Source organism: Entelurus aequoreus, linkage group LG12, assembly GCF_033978785.1.
Source record: "Entelurus aequoreus isolate RoL-2023_Sb linkage group LG12, RoL_Eaeq_v1.1, whole genome shotgun sequence".
Taxonomy (NCBI): Eukaryota; Metazoa; Chordata; class Actinopteri; order Syngnathiformes; family Syngnathidae; genus Entelurus; species Entelurus aequoreus.
In genome coordinates, this window is record NC_084742.1 from 57426345 (window position 1) to 57431554 (window position 5210).

General features: G+C 36.8%; 1 protein-coding gene across 2 annotated transcripts in view; it reads left to right on the top strand.

Moving 5' to 3' along the window:
* The window catches only part of LOC133662366 (sodium-coupled neutral amino acid transporter 4-like), a 140175-nt gene extending 135464 nt beyond the window's left edge, over nucleotides 1-4711 (top strand). For both annotated transcript variants that reach the window (XM_062066298.1, XM_062066297.1), the window contains exon 16: nucleotides 1-4711. This exon is cut by the window's left edge and continues 338 nt beyond it. The gene's annotated coding sequence lies outside the window, so the exon portion shown is untranslated.
* Nucleotides 4712-5210: the final 499 nt, after the last annotated feature.

The window sequence follows — 5210 nt, forward strand, 5'->3', positions numbered from 1 at the left end:
AAGTCTGCATGCACATACCCAAACTCCAGTCCACCATCCTCAAACTGTCCCACCCTGGACCAGGTGAAGATGCTTCCAGTATTATCTGAACACCACCTGTACATACTTACCTGTCTACTGAAAAGTGTTCAACCGCCTGCTCCACAAACCGATCCTTTCCAGTAGAAGAAGGGAATATTTTCACACCATGCAGAGGTCAAAGCAGCGTTTGGAGCTTCCTTTAATTGGTGGTCGGGCCCAACTACGGGAATATTGTGCCTTTTTCACCCCTTGGCCCCTTATCATCGCAAATATTACAACAACACCGCCTTTCCTTTGTGCTGCACAATGTTGTTATTGACCCATCTCCAAACCTTTGTGCTGAAAACTATTAGAGTTGGATGCTACTACAGGGTTTCCGTTAAATGGATTTAGCAAAAATAAAGGCCTTAGATAGCATTCAAATAAAATGTATGCGCTGAAATTACACATGCTTTTAGCAAATAACTAGTCGGCCATAAAAGGGCGGGCAGCAGTTAAAATGTCTCTGGCGTGGCCGACATTAGCAACTTCAGCCGTCAACGTGACGCCACCACAACTGGCAGCTGCTGCTACCACCACAGAAAAATAAATACAAGTAAATTGTCAGATTAATCAGCCTTGAGAGCCAATTTTAGCTTTTTAACGACCGTATTTTTCGGAGTATAAGTCGCACCGGCCGAAAATGCATAATAAAGAAGGAAAAAAACATATATAAGTCGCATTTTTTGGGGAAATGTATTTGATAAAACCCAACACCAAGAATAGACATTTGAAAGGCAATTTAATCGCTAAATCCCATGAAATCTTATACGTCTAGTCTCTTACGTGAATGAGATAAATAATATTATTTGATATTTTACGCTAATGTGTTAATAATTTCACACATAAGTCGCTCCTGAGTATAAATCTGCCACTTATAGTCCAAAAAATACGGTACTCCAGTTTATCAATGTCACATGTTTGCAATTGTGTCTATAATGACAATTGTAGGTTTTTGACATTATATATGATAACTATCTGCATGGGCATTAAAAAGCATTGAATTAGATGTGCCGATACCTGCAGAAACCCTGTATTAACAATGTGCAGTTTTTATGTTATTAATGTGTTATTATTCATGAACTGGTCAAAATCTCCCCCAACTTGTCCCAAACCTTTGTAATAGTTAGCCAAAAAAAATGTTGGCAGCACAGTTTTTCTGCTATACAGAGTTTCCGCGGGTCAATAAATAGCATTAAAAGTCGTTAAAGGTATTTTGCAACAATTAAGGCCTTTAATGGCTTTAAATGCGGGGAAAAAATGTACCGTATTTTTCGGAGTATAAGTCGCACCTGCCGAAAATGCATAATAAAGAAGGAAAAAAACATATATAAGTCGCATTTTTGGGGGAAATTTATTTGATAAAAGCCAACACCAAGAATAGACATTTGAAAGGCAATTTAAAATAAATAAAGAATAGTGAACAACAGGCTGAATAAGTGTACGTTATATGAGGCATAAATAACCAACTGAGAAGGTGCCTGGTATGTTAACATAACATATTATGGTAAGAGTCATTCAAATAACTATAACATATAGAACATGCTATACGTTTACCAAACAATCTGTCACTCCTAATCGCTAAATCCCATGAAATCTTATACGTCTAGTCTCTTACGTGAATGAGATAAATAATATTATTTGATATTTTACGCTAATGTTTTAATAATTTCACACATAAGTCGCTCCTGAGTATAAGTCTGCCACTTATAGTCCGAAAAATACGGTACTCCAGTTTATCAATGTCAAATGTTTGCAATTGTGTCTATACTGACAATTGTAGGTTTTTGACATTATATATGATAACTATCTGCATGGGCATTAAAAAGCATTGAATTAGATGTGCCGGTACCTGCAGAAACCCTGTATTAACAATGTGCAGTTTTTATGTTATTAATGTGTTATTATTCATGAACTGGTCAAAATCTCCCCCAACTTGTCCCAAACCTTTGTAATAGTTAGCCAAAAAAAATGTTGGCAGCACAGTTTTTCTGCTAATACAGAGTTTCCGCAGGTCAATAAATAGAATTAAAAGTCGTTAAAGGTATTTTGCAACAATTAAGGCCTTTAATGGCTTTAAATGCAGGGAAAAAATGTACCGTATTTTTCAGAGTATAAGTCACACCTGCCGAAAATGCATAATAAAGAAGGAAAAAAACATATATAAGTCGCATTTTTGGGGGAAATGTATTTGATAAAAGCCAACACCAAGAATAGACATTTGAAAGGCAATTTAAAATAAATAAAGAATAGTGAACAACAGGCTGAATAAGTGTACGTTATATGACGCATAAATAACCAACTGAGAAGGTGCCTGGTATGTTAACGTAACATATTATGGTAAGAGTCTTTCAAATAACTATAACATATAGAACATGCTATACGTTTACCAAACAATCTGTCACTCCTAATCGCTAAATCCCATGAAATCTTATACGTCTAGTCTCTTACGTGAATGAGATAAATAATATTATTTGATATTTTACGCTAATGTTTTAATAATTTCACACATAAGTCGCTCCTGAGTATAAATCTGCCACTTATAGTCCGAAAAATACGGTACTCCAGTTTATCAATGTCAAATGTTTGCAATTGTGTCTATACTGACAATTGTAGGTTTTTGACATTATATATGATAACTATCTGCATGGGCATTAAAAAGCACTGAATTAGATGTGCCGATACCTGCAGAAACCCTGTATTAACAATGTGCAGTTTTTATGTTATTAATGTGTTATTATTCATGAACTGGTCAAAATCTCCCCCAACTTGTCCCAAACCTTTGTAATAGTTAGCCAAAAAAAATGTTGGCAGCACAGTTTTTCTGCTATTACAGAGTTTCCGCGGGTCAATAAATAGCATTAAAAGTCGTTAAAGGTATTTTGCAACAATTAAGGCTTTTAATGGCTTTAAATGCGGGGAAAAAATGTACCGTATTTTTCGGAGTATAAGTCGCACCTGCCGAAAATGCATAATAAAGAAGGAAAAAAACATATATAAGTCGCATTTTTGGGGGAAATTTATTTGATAAAAGCCAACACCAAGAATAGACATTTGAAAGGCAATTTCAAATAAATAAAGAATAGTGAACAACAGGCTGAATAAGTGTACGTTATATGAGGCATAAATAACCAACTGAGAAGGTGCCTGGTATGTTAACGTAACATATTATGGTAAGAGTCATTCAAATAACTATAACATATAGAACATGCTATACATTTACCAAACAATCTGTCACTCCTAATCGCTAAATCCCATGAAATCTTATACGTCTAGTCTCTTACGTGAATGAGCTAAATAATATTATTTGATATTTTTACGCTAATGTGTTAATAATTTCACACATAAGTCGCTCCTGAGTATAAGTCGCACCCCCGGCCAAACTATGAAAAAAACTGCGACTTATAGTCCGAAAAATACGGTATACGCTGAAATCACACATGCTATTAGCTAATAACAAATTGGGGATTAAAGGCAGGCGCCAAATTTTATCGACGTGACCAACAAAGCAACTTCAGCTGTTACCGTGACGCCACCACAACTGGCAGCTGCTGCTACCGCTACAGAAAAAATATATGTATAAATTGTCAGATTAAACAGTCTTGTTATGCGCCAATTGTAAACCACCAGAGAGTAACAGTTGATGTAAACTTTTTTAACTCTAGTTTTCCCGTTATTATTCATAACCATCCTCCCCGCAACGTTTGTGCTGCAAACATTTTTTGTCTAACTATTACCGTTTTTAGGCAATTACTGGGTTTTCTGTGAGTCAATAAAAAGCATTAAAAGTCGTTAACAGTAATTTTCAAAAATTAAGAACTTTAATTGCATTAAAAAGCATTAAATTCGAAAAAAAAATTATACGCTGAAATCACACATGCTATTAGCTAATAACAAATTGGGGATTAAAGGCAGGTGCCAAATTTTATCGACGTGACCAACATAGCAACTTCAGCTGTCACCGTGACGCCACCACAACTGGCAGCTGATACCACTAAAGAAAATATATATATATATTGTCAAAATAAACAGTCTTGTTGTGCGCCAATTGTAATCCACCAGAGAGTAACAGTTGATGTAAACTTTTTAAACTATAGTTTTTATGTTATTAATGTGTTATTATTCATAACCTGGTAAAATTTTTAACTATAGTTTTTATGTTATTAATGTGTTGTTATTCATAACCTGGTCAAATTTTTAACTATAGTTTTTATGTTATTAACGTGTTATTATTCATAACCATCCGCCCCTGCAAACATTTCTGTCAAACTCTTGTAGTTTTCATGTTACGAATGCGAAAACATACAAACTGCAACCAAGGAACGTCGGTGTTATTTTAACGTTTGCCAGGACAAATGTGTGCCTTCTCCTCCATCGATGGGCCGCGATTGTTTGGATAGAATGGCCCTCCTCTTTTGGCCGCCAACACGTCCGGCCAAAGTAGACGACATTTTACGGATCCTTTGCGGATCTAAATAGGCGAGGCAAGTAGATATTTCAAATGAAATAGTGTCTATGTGCGTGTTTTTGTTGTTCTTTTTGTACATGCTCTGTAAATAATGTGTATTTTCTCCACTCTCTTCAGTGTTTATGAACATCAAGATGTATGAGGTGTTACTTGGTGTCTTGCTGTATGACAGTCGTTTGCTTTCCAATTTCATTGTACATTTGTAGAAAATCATGTTGACATTATTAGCCTGCTGTCGCGGTCGGAGAATTCTATTGGGTTTTAACAAAACAACACGTTATTGGGTTTGGGCTCCAGGTGGAGAGAAGGTGCTAGAATGATCTGATCTCACCTGCTGCCTTACTTGAACCATCCTGACTGAAGAAGGACCCTGAATGAAGGCTACAAGCCCAAATCCTCACAATGAATGTTTCTTCCTCCGCCGCCGACTTGTTCGGGTTCGAATCCTCGTGCCACATGCCTGCCCTTCCAAGCGTCTCAGGTGAAAGTTTCCATCCTGCTTCAGTCTTTTTGCACGATGGAGCCAAGCTGCTGCTCCCGGTTTAGCGGTTCTCCTCAGTGTTTGGTTCAAAAAGAACGGCGACGGGCTACACGGAGGATGGACGCCAGCCTGACGCCGCCTGACGCAGTGCCTTTGCATCCTGCGGGGGTCGGAATGAACTGTGTTAAAAAAAAAAAAAAG